Source organism: Schistocerca gregaria, chromosome 7 (genome assembly GCF_023897955.1).
Source record: "Schistocerca gregaria isolate iqSchGreg1 chromosome 7, iqSchGreg1.2, whole genome shotgun sequence".
Classification (NCBI taxonomy): Eukaryota; Metazoa; Arthropoda; class Insecta; order Orthoptera; family Acrididae; genus Schistocerca; species Schistocerca gregaria.
The window spans coordinates 75081033-75106553 of NC_064926.1; positions in this window are offsets into that span (position 1 = coordinate 75081033).

Here is a 25521-nt window from a genome sequence, read left to right on the forward strand (position 1 = left end):
TTTCCAACGGATTGACTTCTTTTGAAGCCTTCAGTAAAGTGACATGTTGCCTACTGATTGTAATAGTGCAGATAGTTTTATTAAAAATATTTTACTTAAAGAAACGCGATAAAATTACGATGCTTATGCAGTATTTCTTATCTAAAATTTCTTCACCAACAGAAACCTCTTGTTACCCACTTTTGAAAGTACAATTTCCTTTTTCCAGTTTTTATATTTATTTATTTTTGTTAAGGGATTGATGGTACAAACTTCTGCATTCTAGAATTCTCCTTTACAAAAATTGATAATATTTGAATACTCTATACTACATTATTGAAACCGTAGGTCCCAGATTTTTAAAAATACATACTTTCTTCAAAATTAATGCAGTTGTGATAGAATTGTTGAAATTACACTTGAAAGTCAAAAAAACAGGAACACCTGCCTAATAACGTTAGAACCCCTGCGAGCATGTAGAAGTGCAGCAACACGACATGGCATGGACTCGACTATTGTGTGAAGTAGTGCTAGAGTGAATTGATACTTTGTGTTACACAATGTGTTGCAACCAAAGTGCGACATACAAAATAATGAATCTTCTTTAGTACAAACAAACACAAGTCCATGTTATACAGATTGTACAAGCAAAGTAAATAGTGTCGATGCTGCTATAGAACTCGCTAATCTTGAAGCTAGTCTTCAACTGGGCAGCAGCCAGTCGAGAGCGGCGCCTGTGTCCTCTTCACACGGGGGCCGCTGCTGTCACGTTGTCTTCCTGGAGAGGTGTCGGTCAGCGTGCGATTGGCTGATGTCTTCTCACAGCCCTCTCTATGTTCTCGATTAGTGTGCCGGCGCTTGACGTTAAGTCCTTACAGCGGAGATTTCTTCTGAACAACACTTTGGTGACCAGCGTGTAACAACGGAAATGCATATCCTCCTATATCCATCTATTGTACTATAAATTTTTTCCTTATTTTGTTACCTGAAGATATGACATTTCTGTGTCTTTTTATATTGTAATTGTTTTACAATTTATATATATATATATTTATGCATTTATGTCGATGTATAATTGGTTTGTTTTGTGAATATTATTTGTATTTTTACGCTGGGTCTTGCGTAGGGAAAACTTTGCTATCGAACGATTACATCGATAGGTCGTGTGGAGAACCAAAGTGTTTGGGATCTTGGGTCGGGTTAACTCTGCCGCCTGGACGTGGGCAGAGCAGAGTCTGGCTGGAGTAGGGCGGTGGAGCAGGTGCGCTGTGTGACGCTCTTGCGAGTTGCCGTGCTTTCGGGGTTTGGCAGCATGTAATTGCACTCGACTGGCTATGATACTTTCTGATACGGTGTTGCGGATGGGAAGCATTAGCTGGCACACATCAAGAGCCCGTTTCGCCTGGTCACCATGTTGAGATAAAGGCGCGCCAACATACAGCTTCTGCAACAGCGACAGCCGACAATGAGTGATTGTCGCCACCTCCTCGGTCGACGACTGCAAATCTTCAATCAACCAACAAGGAAGACTGAAAGCACATAAAGTTTTATAACTGTATGACAGGCCTCAGCTTTTCTAACTGTTCCATTTGCATCACTAAAATACAGCAGCTTAGTATGAACCTTTCTTGCTCATTGTCCCAATTGCATTACCTTTTCCGAAATGAATCCGAGTGTCGTTGAAATTCAAACGCCAGCATTAAAATAATAGCATTCCATTTCACTGCTTTAATTTCAGAGTTCAGTTAAAGTATTCATAGCTGGCTACAATATTTAGATCACACAAGTACAAATTAAGTGTGTGTGTGTGTATGTGTGTGTGTGTGTGTGTGTGTGTGTGTGTGTTGGGGTTTATGGGCGCTCAACATCGAGGTCATCAGCGCCCTGACACACATTAAAAGGACCGAACGTGGACAGACCTAACAAAACTGAAAAACGCACTCAAAGAAAGCAGGAAAAGAAGGAAAATACTACATAAGAAAGTAAAACCGAAGGAAAGGGAAAACATACCAATAAGAATGCCACACAAAATTGTCTTTGGCTGGCCACTTACATAAAAAATGGGCGAGCTTGTCACACAGTGAGCAAATTAAAATCCTATCTCCAAAATCTTTGTAAAAACATTTGACATGGCGCAGAACTTTAAAACTTTTACCACATTCGTCCGAGTGTTGCCTGAAAGAGATGGCAGGTCCGCTGGCAAGTCAGCCGCGGGCCGCTGGTCAGAAAATAAAACGCAATCCAATAAATCGTGGCGCACAGTGACCTGGACGCCGCAAGCACCACACATTGGAGGGTCTTCTCGCCGGAGCAGGAAGCCATGCGTCATAGGGCTGTGGCCTATTCGAAGCCGAGTGAGGAGAACATCGTCCCGTCGATGGGGCTGAAAGGAAGTACACCACACACGTGTTGTGGTCTTGACTATACGGAGCTTACTGTCGGTCACTTCCAGCCACTCATCCTCCCACTGACGCGTGACCCGTGAGCTCAACAGCGAGGTGAGTAGGTGCAAGGGGATAGCACACTGAGATACTTGTGGGGCGAGACACGCCTCCTTGGCTGCGGGATCTGCCCTTTCGTTCCCAGAAATACCGACCTGCCCCAGAACCCAGCAGAAAGCTACAACCTTCTCCAGTTGCTGTAGTCGGAGGAGGGCATCCTGGATGGTCTGGACAATTTTGTCTGCCGGATACAAACGTTGCAATGAGTGAAGGGCACTGAGTGAATCGGAACAGACAAGAAATTTATGACAGGAAGAATGTCTCATGTGCTCCAGTGCCCACAAGATCGCAGACAATTCTGCATCAGAGACAGTAAAAGTCTGAGGCAGTCGGACCTTGAGGACACGATCCAGAAAAACAACTGAGCAACCAACAGAATCCCCTTGTTTCGACCCATCCGTAAAAACAGCTACATAGTCGAGGTGGTCAGATAAAATGGCAGAAAACGCTGCATTAAAAACGGTGGCAGGAGTGCAATCTCTCTTGTACTGCAATAAATCTAAAATCACTCCGAGCCTCTTCAGTAACCAGGGTTGCAGGCCGTTAAAACCCTGGATCTGGGATTGTACAGACTCCACACCGAGGGACTCTAGTACACGTTGCACACGGATCTCAAACGGCAACGTAGCCCGGGGACGGCGGGAAAGAAGGCTGTCCAGAGGTGGATGGGCAACAAGATGGTGAGCAGGCGAGCTGGGAGCTGCAAGAAACTTACAAGTCTGGCGCACCAGCGGGGGATGCCGCCGGATGGTAAGTGGCGGTTTGCCAGCCTCAGCACAGAGGCTGGGTACAGGATTGGTCCGATAAGCACCCGTGGCCAGTCGAATCCCAGCATGGTGAACAGCGTCAAGGATCTGAAAAATAAGAAGGCCACGCTGACCCATATACTGTGCACCCATAGTCCAACCGTGAACGCACAAAAGCTCGATAAAACTGAAGGAGACGCGCCCTGTCCGCTCCCAAGACCTGTGGCTGAGGCACTTGAGGATGTTGAGTGCCTTCAGAGTTCTGGCTGTCAAGTCACGTAGGTGTGGCAGCCATGACAACCTGGAGTCAAAAATTAGGCACAGAAATCGCACTGTGTCTCTAAAATGTAGGACAGTATCCCCCATATGCAAGGCAGGCAAACTAAAAAGACGACGAGAACGATTAAAATGAACACAAACACACTTATCGGCAGAAAACCGAAAAGCCGTCTTTGCAGCCCACTCCTCCAACCGCCGCACTGTTAGCTACAACTGACGGCTCACGGTTGCAACGCTGGAGAAGGAACAGAAAACAGCAAAGTCGTCCGCAAATAAGGAGCACTGTACTGGACTCCTCACTGTAGACGTTATACTGTTGATGGCTATGGCAAAGAGGGTAACGATTAAAACACTGCTCTGGGGGACACTGTTCTGTTGCTCAAAGAGATCAGACAGTGTGTTACCAACGCGGGTCCGAAAAAACCACTGAGACAGGAAAGACCGAATGAAAATGGGGAGGCGCCCACGAAAGCCCCATTGATGCAGTTGTGGAAGAATACAGTGTCTCCAAGTAGTATCATATGCCTTATTGATATCAAAGAAGATACCCATACAGTGATGCGGACGGAGGAAAGCCTGGTGGATAGCCGCCTCTAGGAGGGTCAGGTTGTCGACCGTGGACCGAAATTTTCGGAATCCACACTGAATGCGGCTAAGGAGCTGTCTGGTCTCTAACAGCCAGACCAGACGCCGGTTAACCATCCGTTCCAGGGTCATTCCGACACAGCTTGTCAAGGCGATACTACGATAACTACCAGAACATGTGCGGTCCTTTCCTGGTTTGAGGAGAGGGATGAGGATTGCCTCCCTCCACGAGTTGGGAAACACTCCTGTCTGCCATATGAGATTAAAACATTCGAGGAGGATTTCCTTTGACGCCGCTGGCAGATGTCGAAGCATGGAGTACCGGATCCGGTCGTAACCTGGTGCAGTGACAGAAGTCTCAGTAAGTACCGATTCAAGTTCCCACATGGAGAAAGGGGAATTGTAGGCCTCTCAAAACTGTTCGACCTAAAGTCCAAGGTCGCTCTTTCGACAGTCGCACGGTAGCGACGAAACGCTGGATCCTGATTTGCAGTGCTAATGCTCTGCCAGCGTCTGAGCAATGGCTCTGGGTGTCGTTTGGAGGCATCCCTGGTTCAGGACAGCAGATATTGATAAACGGCTATGTTTACCGGAAATCCTCCGGATGGCTTCCCATACTTTTGAGGAACAAGTGGAACGGTTGATGGAGTCCAGGAACTCCTGCCATGGCCTTTTCTTGCTCTCTTTAATGACACTGCGTGCCCTGGCTGTTGAGCGGCATTTAAATCGGCGAAGAACCGCACGCCTGTCCCGGATGGCTGAACGGCACTCTTCTGTCCACCAAGGCACAAGGCGCCGCTTAAGAGTGTCAGAAGACTGTGGTATGGACAGGCCAGCAGTATGATGAATCACAAGCGTGGTGTGATCCACCCATTCCTGTACGCTGTTGTGGCGTTCAAAGACAGCCAACGATGGCCAGTTAGCCCTGCCCATCATCCACGATGGTGGCCGCTGTTCCAGCAGTACATCATACAGGATATGAATGCGGATGGGGAAGTGATGGCTGGAATGAAGGTCGTCAATGACCTCCCAGTGAACAGAGTCGGTGAGGGTTGGAGAGCAGAAAGATAGGTCAATGGCTGAGAATGACCCTGTAGCAGTAGAGAAAGGAGTTGGAGTACCTGTGTTGAGGATGCACAACACTTGAGATGTTAGGAGGCTCTCCAAAATTCGACCTCGAGCGCAAAGAGAAGTGGAGCCCCACAGGACATGATGGACATTGAAGTCTCTCAGGAGGAGAAATGGGCGGGGGAGTTGGTCGATAAGATCTGTGAGAGCGTCTAAGGTCATTGCATCCAGAGGGGGTAAATAAAGGGAGAAAACGGTAAGCCTCTGAGGTGAATGAATTTCAACTGCAACTGCTTGCAGGTCAGTATCCAGGGGGAGAGCAGAAGAGTGGTGGTCATTATTGATGAACACAGCGACTCCGCCGTTGGCCCATTCTCCAGTCAGGTCATCTTTGCGATATGACCTATAGCCCCTTAGTGCAGGAGCACCAGATGGTTTTAAATGCATTTCTGTAAACACAAGGACAGGGGATGTTGCCATGCTAGGAGGTTCAGTTCCTCCACATGTGCCAGGAATCCATTCATGTTCCACTGTAAAATGGGAGCCATCTATCAGGGTGGGAGTACCTTCATTCTCACTTTATGTCGGGGAGGAGAGCCCACAACAGGTGGACGCTCAGTTTTGGGGCGAGATGATTGTCCCCATCTGACATCAACCTCAGAAGAGGAGTCGAGAAAGACGCCAGAGAGAATGACATCAACATCAGCAGACTGTATAACTTCAGTCTCCTTTAGTGGGCAGGTCCTTACCTTTGGCTTTGGCTTCGATTTTCTGGCCTGAGGCGGCATTGGAGCCAAAACCTCAGAAGCAGTAGGGGGTGTAGTAGCGCTGGGCAGTGCACAAGACTGGACCCGAGAAGGGACAGGAAGTTCCATGATGTCAGCTACCACGGCCTGGTCAGAAGGCCGGTGAGAGGGGGGGGGGGGGGGGGGGGAGCAGCAGGCTTCACAGGAACGGCAGCAGCACACGTACATGGACAAAGGCAGGTGCTAGTGCTGACAGTAGCACCCTCCGTTTGTGTAGTGGCATCGGTTTTCAACACTGGCTATTTGAGAACGGAAGAAAAGGAAGCAGCAAACGTGGGCGGCTGCATGGACTTGTAAATTTTTTCGCCTCACCATACGGGATGCGTTTTGTAGTTTTAAGTTCCTGGATCTTACGTTCCTCAAGGAAAACTCTGCATTCCCTATTCCACACTGGGTGATCCCCAGAGCAGTTGACACACTTGAGAGGAGAGGAGCAACCAACACCCTCATTGGCGGCTTTACTACAATTCCCGCAAGTGGCTTACCCTCTACAGCCGAGAGTAGTGTGTCCAAAGTGTTGGCATTTAAAACACCGCATGGGGTTGGGGTAATAAGGCCGTACACTGAGACGTAGGTAACCTGCCTTAACATGCTCTGGGAATTTGGTGCTGTTAAATGTAAGGATAAATGAGCCAGTCTTTATGAGAGCACCATCCTCCCGTTTCATAACGTGTTGCACGTCGACAATTCCTTCCCGGGACCATTCAGCCTTCAGCTCGTCTTGGGAAATGTCAACGAGATCTCTGCAAGTCACAACACCCTTGCTGTAGTTCAAGGTGTTGTGAAATTCAGTCTCTATCGCAAACTCCCCAAGAAAGTGTGCCTTCTGAAGGTTCTGGACTTGCTGGAAGCTAGATGTTTCAACCAACAAGGTGCCATTTCGCAAGCGCTTTAGAGACTTTAATGTGCCAGCAATACCTTCTAGGTCCTTCTGGATATAAATTATTTATGAGAAACACATTCTGCGAAGCAGTTAGCATTCTGTTACGAGTAACTGAATTAGGAGGACTGGCTACACGAGCCCTCTTGTTGGACTGGGTGTTAGAACCCACCAGCGTTCCACCCTTTCCGCTGGCAGGAGAAGAATAAAAGTTCGAGGGTTCCATCTCGGTCCCACGAGCAGCTAGGGAACTAGAAGTCCACCTAGACAGAGCCCCGGGTGCCTAGGTAAGCCTTATAAAACTGGGGTGCGGCAGGTGCCCCAGAGGTTGCCTGCTTGCGACTGGTCCACCCCAACAGCCATGCATCTTATAGGCGCGCAGCACACCGTAAGATTGAGGGGTTTTTATAGAGCCAAACCAAGATTACCATTCCCCGCAGCACACAACATTCCACCGCCGCGCCATGCGGTGGTCACTGAAGCATGTCCGGGGGTTACGGTGACAGGAGACTGGCGGCGCTACCAGTCCCCAGCTCAGGACCCCGGGGTCTCCAAGCCCGTACTCAGCAAATGAATGCAGAGCCCTTGGGGGGTACAAATTAAGAGTGCGAGTTTTGTTACTTTATTTTAGCTTACCTGTGACTCCAGCTCAGCTTGGTACGTATTAAATTTTACTATTGTTAATTGTTCAAAATCATTTAATTCAAGTTCAAAGTTAAATGTCTTATTTCTAAATTGCGTAAATTCAAGTAGCTTTTGAGATGATTGTTTAGGTAGCCCAAGACTAACCTTATTTAATTTAATTCCGTAGTGCCTCAGAAGCAAAGTTCACTATTTATTTCAGTCACTAAATTAACTACCAATTTTCCGGTTTTATTAATTCTTTTGCTAAATTAAGTCAGAGTGTAGCGAAATTTATTACTTCTGACAAACATTCAGTTTTCACACAACACGTGTCAACCTTCAGTTGCCACACTTTTAGTGCTAATTATATGTGCATGAACCTTTCTGTTTCAGTTATTATAGTATTAATTTTCTCCAAATCTTAAATATCTAATTAACGCCAGTTAATTGTTAACGTAACGACCACAAATTTACTTTCTTAATTAACTTTACCATTTTTCAAAAATTAATTTCCACCAATTTCATTTGCATTTTTCCTTTCATTTAGATGTGACCCTTTCCTCCCTCCTTACCGACAGATTAGCTTCGGTGACGATTGCTTCTCCTAAATTTCCATTAGGTACACGCGGTTTAATTTTTCACTGTCATTTAGGTCGACAAGTGAGGGGGAGGTTACAAGCGGAAGTGTTTAACCTCAGAAGAGTGTTCCTCTAGCCGCTCTGTAGTAATTCTGGACGTGCGGGGTGTTTCATTGTGCTGCTGGAATTTCTCAAGTCCGTCGGGATGCACAGTGGACATGAATGGATGAAGTTGATCAGGCAGGATGCTTGCTGTAGAAGCACTGCAGACGTGATATGCCGCATCGCTCCACCTCGCCGCGGGGCCTGCGGACGTTGTTTGCCGCTGAAGTGGGCTTTCCCCTGGGCCCTGCAGACGGCGCTCGCCGCGAGGCCTGGCCTGTACTGAGCCCTAATGACGGCTTATACCGCAACCGGTTGCACTGCCTGTGTGCCTGCGGACGTCAATAGCCGCTCAGGGCTGCATGCTGGCCAGTCAAAAGTTCTTTTGTCCAGTGCACTCCCTGGGATGGAAGTACCCTATTTGTTGTTCTGTGCCGCTGTTCCTGCTATTTCGGAAACACTCCGCTAGGGATTTCGCAGTTGCTGTTCGACATTCGAGGTAGCTGGTTCGTGTGATCTTCTGTATTCTGCTTCTGTAGTGTCGTTTAGCTATCTGCCGTTTCATCAGGATTTTTAGAGTGCTGACATTTTTGAGTTCCGCAGACAAATGGCACATCGGTGTCGTTGCACTGACGAAGAGAGATACTGGAGATACTGACGAGGAGTGACAGTGGCAGTGAGTGTGGCATCTTCAATGAATTTACAGACGATGAAGATTCATCAGAAAAATCTCTCAGTAATACACCGCCACGTACTTCACCTAGTAGAGCTCGCCTGGACAGTTCTTCAGATTCTGAAAGTGAAGACGAATCGATCCCTAAAAGGTCACGCCATAGTGAGAATGAGAAATTTATATACTATGAATGTACTGCGGGACAATACGTTGAGAATGTGGGTTTCGCGGGAGGCGAGCCAGAGATAAATCCCTGCAGTCGCGCTATCCTCTGTGTCCTCAGTGGCTCAGATGGATCTGAATGGAACGATCAACAAACGAACTTAAACGGATGTCATGTGACGTCCGCAACGACCAAACACAACTATCAACAAGGAACAAAATGAAAAAAAGATGGATAGAGCGTCTGCCATGTAAGCAGGAGATCCCGGGTTCGAGTCCCGATCGGGGCACACATTTTCATCTGTTCCCGTTGACGTACGTCAACGCCTGTAAGCAGCTAAGGGTGTTCATTTCATTGTAATGAGAAATTTGACTGGCAAAAACGTGATTTCAGTCCAACACTCACGCATTTGAATGACTCACCTTCAGGACTAGCGCCTGATTCAAGCGTTCCATCCCTTTTCATGCTTTTTCTATCAGAAGAGCTGTTGACATTTATAGCGCTTGAAACGAACCGATTTTTCACTTTCACCGTGGCAATACGTTGGAATGACCTCGTTCTCAAGTATCCACCTGGAAAGATACAGGTTTTGAGGTAATACATAGCTTCAAAATGGTTCATACGGCTCTGAGCACTATAGGACTTAACATCTGAGGTCATCAGTCCCCTAGTACTTAGAACTGCTTAAACCTAACTAACCTAAGGACATCACACACACCCATGCCGAGGCAGGATTCGAACCTGCGACCGTAGCGGTCAAGCGGTTCCAGACTGTAGCGCCTAGAACCGCTTGGCCACTCTGGCCGGCTGTATAGCTTCATTGGTATTTGGCTCCCCATGGTTCGTGTTAAAAAGCTGAGAATAAAGGAATATTGGTCCAGAGAGGTAATTCTGAGTACTCCAATTTTTGGCGAAGTTGTTTCGCATGACCGTTTTGTGTTACTTTTGAGAATGTTGCATTTTAGTGACAACTGGGCCAATCCTGGAAATGACAGTTTGTTTGAAACTAGGAAAATAATTGATACATATCGTGTGGCGTTCCACAATGCATTTAATCCATACAGAAAACTCCGTGTCGATGAAAGCCTATTATTGTTCAAAGGTCCCTTATCTATTAAACAATACATTCCTTCGAAATGAAGTACAAGGCTATCACAAATGACTGAAGCGATTTCATAAATTCACTGTAGCTCCATTCATTGACATATGGTCACGACACACTACAGATACGTAGAAAAACTCATAAAGTTTTGTTCGGCTGAAGCCGCACTTCAGGTTTCTGCCGCCAGAGCGCTCGAGAGCGCAGTGAGACAAAATGGCGACAGGAGCCGAGAAAGCGTATGTCGTGCTTGAAATGCACTCACATCAGTCAGTCATAACAGTGCAACGACACTTCACGATGAAGTTCAACAAAGATCCACCAACTGCTAACTCAATTCGGCCATGGTATGCGCAGTTTAAAGCTTCTGGATACCTCTGTAAGCGGAAATCAACGGGTCGGCCTGCAGTGAGCGAAGGAACGATTGAACGCGTGTGGGCAAGTTTCACGCTCTCCCGACTTAACCCCATGCGATTTCTTTCTATGGGGTTATGTGAAAGATTCAGTGTTTAAACATCCTCTACCAAGAAACGTGCCAGAACTGCGAGCTCGCATCAACGATACTGTCGAACTCATTGATGGGGACATGCTGCGCCGAGTGTGGGAGGAACTTGATTATCGGCTTTATGTCTGCCGAATCACTAAAGGGGCACAGATCGAACATTTGTGAATGCCTAAAAAACTTTTTGAGTTTTTGTATGTGTGTGCAAAGCAATGTGAAAATATCTCAAATAATAAAGTTACTGTAAAGCTGTGAAATCGCTTCAATCATTTGTAATAACCCTGTACATATGGAATCAAAAAAATTGTGCTGTGCGGCTGTAAAACTGGATACGTCTTGGATTTCATTGTATACACAGGCACAAGAACAGAAATTGAAGTCCATAATTTGGGGAAATCTGGTGATATTGTGGCAACACTAATGAAGCCATACTTTGAACGTGGACATACCCTGTATGTCGACAATTGGTATACAAGTCCAGCCTCGTTCCTCTGGCTTCACAACCAGAGAACAGCAGCATGCGATAGTGTACGTAGGAACAGGCGCAGCTTTCCGAGGCTACAAAAGAAACTGAAACGAGGAGAAGCCGACTTTATGTCAACTGACGCAATGCTTGCCACCAAGTGGTGCGGCAAGAGAGAAGTGTTCACGCTGGCTACCTGCTACACTACAGAAATGCGTGACACGGGAAAGACAAACAGGACGACTGGCGAAAAAGTAATGAAGGCGCAGAGTGTTGTTGATTACAATGCAAATATGGGAGCAGTAGACCACTCCGATATGCTATTAAGCACTGTTGCATATGCGCGCAAATGGAACAAAAAGTTTTTTTTTTTTTTCCTGCTGTGCACCTTTGTGTTTTGATTGCTCATACTCTTCACAGATCGGTGGCAGGGAGGAAAATGTCACTAGCAGATTTTCATTTATGGCTGGTACAAGAACTTGGGGAAAAATTTGCTACAGAACGGATAAGAGATAGGAAAGGAAGACGTTCTGATGACGAGAATCCTCTTCGCTTTACTGGGAGGCACTTTCCACATGTCATTCCAGGTGACCAGACCAAGACACGCGGACTATGGCGTAGATGTGCAGTCTGCTCGAAACAGAATGTGCGTCGATAAACGAAATATGACTGCAAAACATGCAATGTACCTTTGTGCGCTGGCCCATATTTTGAAACATACCACACAAAGAACTTTTAGCCAAGTTCATATAGTTGGAATATGAAATGAAGCCTTTACAGCTGTAAAAAATTGCTTAAAAACTAAAAATTAAAATAATTACAAAAATTAAAAAATATATTTTTAACTTCGGTATTGCCGGTCCAAAGCCTGGATGAGAAAGAAGGATGGGAAATATAACTGTGAAAAAACACGGAATTATATGAGCTTGAAGAGCCTATCCAGATGAATTACGTTGCTGACAAAAACCTTATGTACGAATATGTTAAACATCCAGTCTCTGCTGACAAACACAGGCTGGATGCTTCAAATGTTCGTACAGAAGGTGCAAAAATAAAAAACTTAGTACCAATTTATGGGTTTTTCCATAACTTCTTGGTAGAAGTTAAACCTTAAACTTAGTTCAAATATCATCAATTAAACAAAAATTCTAGCATTATTACAATTACAGAATTGTAGACTGGATTGTAGTAAAAGATATTTATTTAAGCGGCGACTAGTTTCGGGGGGAGGCAACTTTCAAACCACTATATGAAACAAAGACTGTGACAGCTACATTATAGCTGTTAATAAAACCATAGAAGATGGATAGCTATCGATATCATATGGTTTTATTAAAGGCTATAATGTGGTTGTCACATTCCTTTTTGACATGGTTGATTGAAAATGGGCTTCGACTCAAACTAGTCGCAGTTAAAATAAATATCTTTTGTCGCAACCCAGGATACAATTTTCTAGTAATATTCAGTAACGGATTGCTGTCCTATTTTTCCAGAACACTGGATTTGGAAAAAATTCTAGGCCTACACTTGGAAAGGGCGTCTCAGCACACGTTGGTGAGTTGCACCCACTCGCCCATTTCTGAAGCACAAGAGGCCATTAGGAATTAAAGATGACGTTTAATTACGTAGTTTAGGAACTTGAGTCCTGGTCTGTGCGGCTTGTCCCGGCGGAGGTTCGAGTCCTCCCTCGAGCCTGGGTGTGTGTGTTTGTCCTTAGGATAATTTACGTTAAGTAGCGTGTAAGCTTAGGGACTGATGACCTTAGCAGTTAAGTCCCATAAGATTTCACACACATTTGAACATTTTGAAACTTGAGTATTTCCTTACCTAACTCTTAAACAAAAGTTATAAACCATTGTTAATTTCTGCTGTACAATAACAATTGCGTGCCATATAAAAACAATTCAGAAATGTTGAATTTTTTATTCTGAAGTTTCCTTGGGTTTAATTTATTGGATTAATGCACTCAAAATATAGTGATTAGCTTCAAAAGTGGTCTCGGTATCGAGACGCTTCCGTCGAAGGTTATTTGTGAGTGAAGTATTGCGCTAGTACAGAAGAACGTCAACATTTGGTCGTTACAGATTCTACGGCGTTTCATCGGAAGTTGCGTACAAAAATCTGATAATTAATTATCAGTATGTCAAATAAAACACACTGAGACCTTATGACGATTCTCAAGAACTAACTGCAAATGAAAGAATGCTTTTGATGAGGAGTTACATGTTAGCAGCATAAGCAGTTTCAGTGTGCATTAGGTCTGTCGAGCAATTCATTTCCAGATTCAAAGCTACGGAATAAGTATCCAGATATCCTGCGTTTATTTGTTATGTCGGCGATCACACTAACTGCGAGACTGTCAGGACCAGCGTGGTTCCAGAAATACTCAGGCCAGGGCGAGGACGGCCGAGTGGAGAGCTCAGGAGTATAGAGTAGTCCGCGGAGGTGGCTGCCAGCGCAGTTACACGGATTAGGCGGCCCCAAGGGCAGCCATGACACAGCCACCCCCACGCGGCGGCGCAGCACTCAAAGGGCTAGACGTACCACAGGTCCCATATCACTCCAATTCCACACGCCCAGCACCATTAAAGAGCCTCCATCAGCTTGAACAGTCCCCTGCTGACATGAAGGGTCCATGGATCCATGAGGTTGTCTCCATGGCTACATGGGGTTTCCTACCGTGGGGTTTCCTACAAGGGTGCAGCAAGTAGCGAAGCTGTCCAGAGCAACCGGCTTCCTAACAAGGTGTTTGCGAACTGAGCCTTCCCCAATGCTTGCATACCCCAGTCGCTCACCCTCAGTGCAGGTGTTGTCACCGTTTCTCAGACAGTGTCGTCGTCGATCAGCATCAATAATTTCGCAAGGTTAACTTGCCGATTCTGGAGTTCCGTCATATATGTCATACGAGACTAATTATCTGTATTTGGCGCATCTCATTCACAAAAGTACGCTTTTAACGGTATTTCTAAAGTTCTAATACACCATCTGCTGTTTACTGAGTTTTTATCTCAATAGAACTGAAATTTTACTTGGTAAATTTCTTACATAACATGGTCACTCGTCGTGTGAAGCTTCCAGAATTTTTGGTGAGGAAGGCGGAATGAGGACTCAGACAGCTGGTTGCCCACTTTTCTGTCAGAGACTTTTAAACACGATCATATTTGCCTTTATTGTGCTCCAACAGGAGCATTTTGTAGCTGATTATTATATAGTTCATTTTACAAACTTTGATGAAGTCATCTACATTAAGCAACGAATTTTATCATCTGTAGACATCAAGAATAACACTCTAGTTATCGAGACTTTATGCGCCGCATCTAACCACAGGGAAATATTCTGTAATTTCTTTCAGGTGAACACGCCCATTGTCGCGTAAGACTTTATCTAATTACTAACTGTAAACTCGGCGTTGCCCGGACATTTATTCATCCAAGTTTTATGTCAGTTCACCCCCTCTTCCCTCATCTCTCATGTCCATTTAGTCCCATCTCGTCTCTCTATCCACCTCCTCCTTCCGCCTATCCGTCTCTCTTTCTATCTCCTCCATCTGCCTCCCTCTCTCACAACACTTCCTCCTCCTCTCCATCCTCCTCTCCTTCTCCATCCATCTTCCCGTCTCTGTCCACCTCCTTCTCCACTTTTTCACTTCCCCCTTTCTCTCTTTTTACCTGCTGCTCCCTCTCTGTTTTAATCTGCTTCTCTCACTTCTCTGGATGCACCTCCTCCCCCCTCCCCCTCCCCGCCCCCATCACGTTCTCTCTCTGTATATCGCCTCCTCCGCCTCCATCATGCGGTCTCCTCTTTCCCCATCTATGAAAAAATACGTATATCTGACAACTTTCATGCTGATTGACGAGACGATGTTGAATTAATTTAAAGGTAGGCCAACCATCCGCAATCCAGCATACGTTGGTTTGTGTAAATGCCTTCACCACGAAAACACACATACATGAGCCAACTCCCAAGCTCATCAGTCAAATGGTGTGTAATTCTGTTGTAAGGCACCCTCCACCATACACGGTATGAAATTTCACGTAGACGGCGAGGTTCTCCTTGTTTTGAGGATCAAATAAACAAAATTTCATCATGATCGGAGCAACACTGTGGCTTTTCTTGAAATCCGTATGAAATTAGTTCTGCCCAGTTTAAATATAGATTCCTCCGTCTGTACGGTAGCTTCCTTTCACGCTTACTGATTGCGATAGAAACTGTCCATCGCCATGGGAGCAACAAGAAAGGAACGATGTAAAGAGAATGCGAATGTACGCTAATTATTTCTTTTTGATCACTGCATTTGCGCCTACTTTAATTACTACAATTGCATGCCCAAAAGACAGTAAGGAAAGAAGAAATGGGTATGTGAATGTTTGAAAAGAAGAACGACATACTCCATATTAATTTAATCTGTAAAATGCGGTATCTCTTGCGGCGAAACATTAGTTAATAACGTGTAGCGGGGCAATGTTCAAAACATGACTGAAAGTACGTTCATAAACAGAGATAAGAACATCTATGATTGACACGTCATCTAAAGTTGACGTACAGTTTTAAAATGTTAGAAATAAGGAAATGAAGTAAAACAGAATGCTATGCTTGTAACGTACGTTGTTGTTCTACATTGTTTAGCTCTGGTATTTACAGTGTCACAGAGAAAGCATCCTAGCTGTTGGAGGGAAAAGCCGTAATTGTAATGATTTGCACTAGAACAGAAACAAGAAGCACAACTTAAGGAAAAATAATGTAACGTGTGTTCCAGCTCACAAGCGACATTGAAGCAGTTAGTTCCTGTGACTTAGTATGGGCAGAAGTTATATTTGACAACCAGAATAAATTAATAACTGGCTTCTTTTACCAACCCCCGGTCTCAGATGAAACAATTGCTGAACATTTCAAAGAAAACTCGTCTCATCGCAAATAGGTGCCTTACTCATACAATTACAGTTGGCAGTGACTTCAATCTACCATCCGTATGTTGACAAAAATACATTTTTAGACCGTATTGTAGATTGAAAACAACTTCCGTAATTGTTCTAAATGCTTTTTTTAATTATTTTGAAGAATTAGCTCACGAGGCCATTCAAATTGTAAATTATTACGAAAACACACTTGACCTCTTAGCCACAAATAATCCAAGCATCACGACGAATAAAGGGATTAGTGAACACACAGTCGTAGCAAGGCTCAATTCCGAAAGAAAGAAATTCACCAAAACTAAATATATCTATTTATAAAAGCAACTAAAATTTCGGTTGACGTCTTTCTAAGAGACAGTCTCCAATCCTTCTAAACTAAAGAAGTGAAGACCATATGTGGCTTAAGTTCGAATAAATAGTATCAACAGCACTCCAGAGATTCATACCAAATAAATTAATAAGAGACGCAACTGATCCCCCATGGTACACAAAACACGACAGAAAGCTGCTGCACTGAAAAAGGCAAGTATAATTTAGACGAACGCAAAATCTCCAAGACTGGCAAAGTTTTGCTGAGGCTCGAAATTTGTTGCGGATTTCAATGTGAGATGCATTTAATACTTTCCACAACGAAACTCTCTAGTCATGTGGCGGAAAATCCCAAGAGATTCTGGTTCTACGTTAAGTAAAGCAGCGGAAAGGCTCAGTAAGCGATGAGGAGGAGCAGGAGGGGGAGACGAGGGACCCAACCCTTCGGAGCAGGTAAAGTCGTGGCAAATGTCCGGCGTGGCAAATGTCCGCACACCGAGTAGGCTTTCGGCTTCAAAAGCCCATATCGATGATGTTTCGTTGAATGATTTGCATGCTGACACTTGTTAATTTCCCAGCATTGAAATCTGCAGCAGTTTTCGGAAAGGTTCCACTTCTGTCACGTTGAACGATTCTTTTCAGTCATCGTTGGTCCTGTCCTTTCAGGATCTTTTCTGGCGACAGCGATGTCGGAGATTCGATGTTTTACCCGATTCCGGATATTCATGGTACACTCGTGAAATGGTCGTACGGGAAAATCCCCACGTCGTCGGTACCTCAGAAATGCTGTGTCGCATCGCTCTTGCGCCAACAAAAAACCACATTCAAACTCATTTAAATCCTGATTGCCTGCCATTGTAGCAGCAGTAACCGAACTAACAACTGCGCCAGAAACTTATAGTCTTATATAGGCACTGCCAACTGCAGCGCCATATTCTGCCTGTTTACATATCTCTGTATTTGAATAAGCATGCCTATGCCAATTTCTTCGGTCCTCCAACGTAAATAGTTTCTGTTTCGGGAAAATTCTCGCGGAGAATGCGCCACTGAAAATGTGGTTGTTGCGCTGCAATTTTGCCTGGCTATGTTTAGCTTTTAACCCGTAAAAATACTAAGCCAGTCAGTCTGTCACTGACATGCTACTTAAAAGATGCTATGTGGCTCATGTGAAGATGTTTGTCATTGGTACCACTTTTCTGTAGAATACATGTCGTGAACAGGTTATCTACCGTTAATAAGCCACGAAAAAGGTGGAGAAATTTATTTCAGTCATCACATAAGAAAAAAAATGGTTCAAATGGCTCTGAGCACTATGGGACTCAACTGCTGTGGTCATTAGTCCCCTAGAACTTAGAACTACTTAAACCTAACTAACCTAAGGACATCACACACATCCATGCCCGAGGCAGGATTCGAACCTGCGACCGATCACATAAGAAACCCGACGTCAGACAACGAGTCAATGTATAATGAGGTAGCGCAAGCTTGGCAAATACTCATAAATGGACTTGATTTACCTCATGTGTAACTTTGTTGCGTACTGACTGGGACAGCATAGTACAGGCTGCGATGTTTGAATATTTAGAAATTTTCGGAAATGTGTCTGAACGAATGGGAAACGAGTCAACAGTTATATTTTATAAAAATGAAGGAAAGTCTTAAGTGAAGAAACACAGTAAACGTTCGCAAACTAGAGCAGTTATGTATTCTATCGAAATTAAGTTTTTAATTTGATTGTTTGGGGTAACCTGAAAACACTAAGTCAGATGAACATCTATGGCCCAGGTAATATTACGTTCTGGTAAATATTATTTTTCCAGGGGGCTTTTAATAAGGTCCATTAGAAGTGGCTGTTCACCCAACGTTATCTATATAGACAGATTCATATTTTATTCAGAACATTAGTGCTTGGGCTCAAGACAGTTTATGTAATTTTGAGCTACAAGGTAAGCAAGACCTGTTAACAGGCTCCTGATCATTCAGATGCCTTGTCCCTGATCCCTCGCTATAAAACAAGAGCTTTTACAAGTAAGGAAGTGCAATACAGCAAACAGAAATGCACTTCCCAATTTTAATAAACATACTGGACAGAGGCACTGACTGAACGTGAAGTGGAGTGGAGCGACTCTGGCGCTAACATCACCACAGCGGTCTGTAATGTCTCTTGTCATCGCCGAGTGACCGCCTGGCACCATTTCATAAATCACCACAGCGGCTAGCCGACGCTCGTTTGAAGAGTGGCATACATTCACACTCTGCATTCTCTCTCCCTCCCCCCACCAGCTCTCCGCTCTCTTTCTCTCTCTCTCTCTCTCTCTCTCTCTCTCACACACACCACACACACACACACACACACGCACACACACACACACGAGACAGCTACTGCTGCGGCGAGTATTATGAACGCCGCGGCCGCATCAATCTGTGTGGATGGCTTCAGCTTTTGTCACTGTCACGAGTAGTTCAATGAAATATTTACTATCCCCAGATACGCATCACTGGCCACGCTCTACACCGTGGTTTTGAGAACTGTCTCGCTACGCGTTCACTGTAGAATATTGCCTCATTTGTGGCTCACCGAATGTAATACAACTGCAGCACCGCCAGTATTCATCGCTTTGCCACAGGAAATTTTGTATATGAACAACGGAAACGCCGGTCGGAGTGGCCGTGCGGTTCTAGGCGCTACAGTCTGGAGCCGAGCGACCGCTACGGTCGCAGGTTCGAATCCTGCCTCGGGCATGGATGTGTGTGATGCCCTTAGGTTAGTTAGGTTTAATTAGTTCTAAGTTCTAGGCGACTGATGACCTCAGAAGTTAAGTCTCATAGTGCTCAGAGCCATTTGAACAGTCTGAACAACGGAAACATGACCTTGAAATGAAATACAGAAAAACGTAATTATGCAATTTATTCTCCGTCATTTGTAAATGTGAAGCACCAGCATTATTCATGCAAGTCAACATTCATTGTGCGTGCTCTCACAATATTTACGAGGTTTCAGTCAAATGAACTTTGTGAATACCTTTGAAGCATTGTGAAGAGGTGTAAAACGCCGAATCGTATGTCAAAGTCGACGTCCTTGTTCTCAGTGCTCTACAGTAATAACAAAGCAAATTCATTTTTGTGAAAAACAATCCTTTCTGCTGTCTGGAGTGCGCCAACACATTACTTAGCGCATTTCTCCAGGGCAAAATGGAATATCTTTCCGCCCAACCCCTCTCTGGACGGCCTATATCATTACGCAGCAACGTGTTACGAAAGTGATGGCTAAAAATTATTTTGGATAGAAGGCTGTCCATTGAGCCACCAGGTTAAGTAGAATTACAGAATCTTACATGGTTGTATTGCCTTACGCAAAAATCTACATCTACATCTACATCCATACTCCGCAAGCCACCTGACGGTGTGTGGCGGAGGGTACCCAGAGTACTTTTATCGGTTCTCCCTTGTATTCCAGTCTCGTATTGTTTCTTGGAAAGAAGGATTGTCGGTATGCTTCTGTGTGAGCTCTAATCTCTCTGATTTTATCCTCATGGTCTCTTCGCGAGATATACGTAGAAGGGAGTGATATACTGCTTGACTCTTCGGTGAAGGTATGTTCTCGAAACTTTAACAAAAGCCCATACCGAGCTACTGAGCGTCTCTCCTGCAGAGTCTTCCACTGGAGTTTATCTATCATCTCCGTAACGCTTTCGCGATTACTAAATGATCCTGTAATGAAGCGCGCTGCTCTCCGTTGGATCTTCTCTATCTCATCTATCAACCCTATCTGGTACGGATCCCACACTGCTGAGCAGTATTCAAGCAGTGGGCGAAGAAGCGTACTGTAACCTACTTCCTTTGTTTTCGGATTGCATTTCCTTAGGATTCTTCCAGTGATTCTCAGTCTGGCATCTGCTTTACCGACGATCAACTTTGTATGATCATTACATTTTAAATCACTCCTTATGCATACTCCCAGATAATTTACGGAATTAACTGCTTCCAGTTGCTGACCTGCTATTTTGTAGCTAAATGGTAAGGGATCTATCTTTCTATGTATTCGCAGAACATTACACTTGTCTACATATTCAATTGCCATTCCCTGCACCATGCGTCAATTCGCTGCAGATCCTCCTGCATTTCAGTACAATTTTCCATTGCTGCAACCTGTCGATACACCACAGCATCATCTGCAAAAAGCCTCAGTGAACTTCCGATGTCATCCACCAGGTCATTTATGTATATTGTGAATAGCAACGGTCCTATGACACTCCCCTGCGGCACACCTGATATCACTCTTACTTCGGAAGACTTCTCTCCATTGAGAATGACATGCTGCGTTCTGTTATCTAGGGCCGGCCGCGGTAGTCTTTGCGGTTCTAGGCGCGCAGTCCGGTACCGTGCGACTGCTACGGTCGCAGGTTCGAATCCTGCCTCGGGCATGGATGTGTGTGATGTCCTTAGGTTAGTTAGGTTTAAGTAGTTCTAAGTTCTAGGGGACTGATGACCACAGCAGTTGAGTCCCATAGTGCTCAGAGCCATTTGAACCATTTGTTATCTACGAACTCCTCAATCCAATCACACAATTGATCTGATAGTCCATGTGTTCTTACTTTGTTCATTAAACGACTGTGGGGAACTGTATCGAACGCCTTGCGGAAGTCAAGAAACACGGAATCTACCAGTGAACCAGTGTTTATGGCCCTCTGAGTCTCGTGGACGAATAGCGTGAGCTGGGTTTCACACGACCGTCTTTTTCGAAACCCATGCTGATTCGTACAGAGTAGATTTCTAGTCTCCAGAAAAGTTATTATACTCGAACATAATACGTGTTCCAAAATTCTACAACTGATCGACGTTAGAGATATAAGTCTATAGTTCTGCACATCTGTTCGATGTCCCTTCTTGAAATCGGGGATGACCTATGCCATTTTCCAATCCTTTGAAACGCTACGCTCTTCTAGAGACTACGGTACACCGCTGCAAGAAGGGGGGCAAGTTCCTCCGCGTACTCTGTGTAAAATCGAACTGGTATCCCATCAGGTTCAGCAGCCTTCCCTCTTTTGAGCGATTTTAATTGTTTCTCTATCCCTCTGTCGTCTATTTCGATATCTTCCATTTTGTCATCTGTGCGACAATCTAGAGAAGGAACTACAGTGCAGTCTACCTCTGTGACGTAGTTTCGCTTTTATTGCCAGCTGAAGATGCATCTGCAGGAGTTCTGGACGTGATGCGTTGCCCATAGTCTTCTCTCTAGTCGTACAGCGGTCCCATCGTCTTGTAAGGTAGCTTTCTTTCGTGCCGAAGTGGACTCAATATATCTCTCCTCAAAGGTATTCATATTTCGAAATAGAGAGATTTTGTAGAGGAGGACGACGCTATAACTTCTGACATAGTTCCGACGAGGTGAAAATACTCCTGAATATACTCCAAACTAACGAAGTTTAGGACCAAATTGTTTTCAGACAGTTTATAGCATCTGTCCTCTTGAAATAATGAGCATCAAATGAAGCATGCAGTTCGCTTGTATTTCGCGGGTTCGTCTTTCGCACAATCTTAGTGTCCGCAATCCATACCACACCCAACGAGTTGTGTTAGTGTTAACATTTATTGTTCAATTACATATATAGCAATTCAGTATGGAAGAGAAGATTTTTCTGAGTAGATTAAGGTAACCATTTCATGTGTGACAGCAAATGTAGCATGATAACTAATTTTAGGTAAATTCACAACACACCATAACACATGGAATCGCACTGCAAGCTATTTGTGTATTCGTCTTTACCTGTGATATAGAGTTTAGTTAAACAAGCTTTATGAATACTCTTCAATCATTGTGAGGAGATGTAAAACGCCGTTTCCTTTGTCAGACTCGCCATCCTCGTTTTCAGCAGAAGTCCTACAGTACTCACAAAGTGAATACAATTTTGTGGAAAACAATCCTTTAGATTGTCTGGAATCCCTCCACACATTACTAAGCATATTTCTCCCTCGCGAGATGCAGAAAAATCTCAGCAGCACCCCCTTGGCGGGCAGAGAAACACAATGTCAATGTGTGACAGAAAGGTGGCCATTTGGAAGGCTTCTGTGAGCTTCGAGAATGTTCTAGAACATTCAGAGTAGTTGGAATTCCAGGGTATTGAAGTGATGAGACGTAGTCAAGCGAAGTGTGAGTGAATCGACTCATCCATCTCATTTTCACGGTGGTTGACGATACATAGTGTACAGTACGTGCAGAACTGATTATAAATATTTTATTTCAAGCGCCGCGGCCATGCCTATACAAGTAATCTCTCCAACAACTTCTGCTGTGCCTACTCGACCGAAGAGTCTGCTTTTCAGAACTGAAGCCATTCTGCCCTGTTAATGCCGCTGACATGAGACACCTTCAGCCCTCTGCTGTTTGCTGGCGACTTCGGACCATCGGTTTAGACAACAGGTAGCGTAGGAGGCGAGTAACGTTTGTTGTTATTGGAAGGTTCAGGACGGTAGGACGAAACTGCTTCGCTCTCTTCAGCCCTCGTCGTCAAACTGAACAGACTCTCTCATTCTTCAGTTTTCAGCCACAGAGGACGACTTCCTCCGCCTGCCTCTGGCTCCGTTCATTAGGACTGGCCACCTACCGGCCACTCGAACAGGAACTATCTCCTCTCACGCTGCCTGTCCCTTATATTTTAGTCACACCACGTTCAACTGTGGCAGCTTTCTTACTCGCGCCCCAGGCGAGCCTTCCTGTACGCTGCAATTTCAGAAAATACTGTTAGCTTAATGAACTTCACTAAATAAGGTATAAATTAATGTTTTCAAAAGTCTGATGTCCGATGTGGCTTTCAGGTTAATAACACCCTAAAACTACGAATAAAACATAAACCGAAAGAGAACTATGATAAATTTGATGGCTCTGGAGTATACCGGGTTAACTGCAGTAACTGTAACAAATATTATATCGGTCAAACAGGCCGCTCTTTTAAATTAAGGTTTAAAGAACACTCAAAGTACGAAACAAAACGGTTTTGGGACAGCATTTATCTGATACTGGTCGTTCCTTTGGTATCACTGAGAATTGTATGCGTATTCTTCTTAGAGTGGAAAAAGGCCAGGCTCTTAATTTGTTAGAGGAGCTTGAAATTTAAAAAGCAAAAAATAGAGAACTAACTAAACTGCTTAACTGGCAAAATGACTTTGTGCCCAATGCCTACGTTGCTTTATATGACGATGTTTTACTCTAATCACTGCTTTTTTTTTTCTTTATTGTTATTTTATACCTATACATAGGTAGGCCAGCAGCGGCGTAACTAAGCCGCTCTTCGGCCACAGACATGAACATAGTACAAGCAGTAAGAGATACAAAGAGACATGGAGGTTAAAAAACAGTAGACAAACAGAGTAAAATAACAGAAGCCGTTCACTGTGGAGCATTCAAGTTAAAAGCGAGTCACACAGCACATAATGGAGAGATACAAAGTAGCACACGTGAACGATGGAGCACGGAACAAGAGACACGGATGCACTAACAGGACGACAAAACACATAAGCACTGTGGCGACAATCTCCGGCGGTTGGTGATGCACTTGTTACACGAGTAAGGGCGGGGACCTGCCAGAGGGAAGGGGCGAGGGTAGGAGGGAATGGGGGAGGGGTTGATGCCAATGGGGAGAGGATGGGAGAGGGAGGGGTGGTGTGTGGAAGCCCAGGGAGAGGGGGAGGGGAGGGAAGGAGGGAGGGAGAGAAGGGAGCCCATAGGATAAGGAGAGGAGAGGGAAGGCAAGGCTCTAAGTTGGTAGGAGGGGTAGATGGAGGGGAGGAGGACATCATCCGGGAGGGGGAGTTGGCGGAAGCCACCTTGGGAGAGGGTGTGGAGAGTGTGAAGATGGAGAGCAGGTGGGATACAGGAGTACAGGCGCGGCAGTGGGTTGGGGTGGGAGAGGATGGGAGAGACAAGTGGGTGGGGAGGATCAAGCTTGCGGGAGGTGTAGAGGATCCATATCCGTTCGAGGAAAAGGAGGAGGTGTGGGAAGGGGATGAGGTCATAGAGGAGCCGTGTGGGGGAAGGGTCTAATCACTGCACGCCTCTGCTATATATAGTGTGTTGGTAGGTTCACCCAGTACTGAGTGCATCACATATTTACTTCGTTTTCATACGTTTTACGCATGACTCTAGTATGTTCTCGTTCCTTCTCTACTCATTTCATAGACTGCATTAATCAGATGATGTGGATCATCCACTGTTATAGAATTTTATAATTCTTTTATTGCGACGAAGTACCGCAGGGTACGAGGGGTCATCTGCCGGTCACGTTCATCCAACCACATCCCGCCTGTGCGGAATTTTGGCGTTAGCTCTAACAGAGGGCGCTGATTAGCTGCAGCCATATGTTTTCTCTCATTTGTGGCTCCTTTGTTTTGTGTTTGTTTAATATTACCAGATGCACTATCAACGGTGTTTAATATTTATGTCAGTATGTAGAATAGTGGCGCTTGAGCACATGTCAACCACTGTTTCATAACTCTTCCTCTTTTTAACAATATTACTTTTGTCGTGTTCTTCTTTTTATTGCTTTTTATTACTGTAACGCCTTTTGTACGTTATAAGCTTATTAGAGACTTCAACTATTGTATCCCCCTTTATTTTCGCTGTTTCAATTAATTATTGAAAACTAGTGTATGCCGACATCTGGCTACTGCACGGCAGCTTGTTTTAAACAGTCGTACTACTGACAACATGACTCGTGCATGTAATGTTATTTATATGTACTTGACGATACTGATTCCGCATTTAACATGTGACGATGCCACTATGGCTGCAGTACATTAGGAAATTGTTTTTATGAAACAGGTATGCCTCTTCATATTTAAGGCGCACAAATGAAGATTTTGTCAGTACCACATTTCATTATGGTCTATGTATTATTCTTAAGCTGTATACAGTTTTCGAGTGTATTTATGTTTTTGCCATTTTTGCTGCAGATCTGATGATGGTCATTAAAGACCGAAACCGGTGGTCTGTTAACAAAAACTTTGTGACCATAGACGTAAATTAAAGGAAAATCCACTAAATAATTTCAAGCCATATCCTTTGGACAAGAAGCAAGATAAAGTTGGAGGAAAGGGAGATGCGATAAACTGAGAAAATGGAAGCAGAGAGAGAGAGTGTCAAATGATTTACCGATTAGCTAGGCAGACTAACACGGAAAAAGAAAGAGTGGACGGAAGATTAGCTGAAGATCAGCAGGAGGTTGCGAGCAGATGGTAAGAATATATAGAATGTC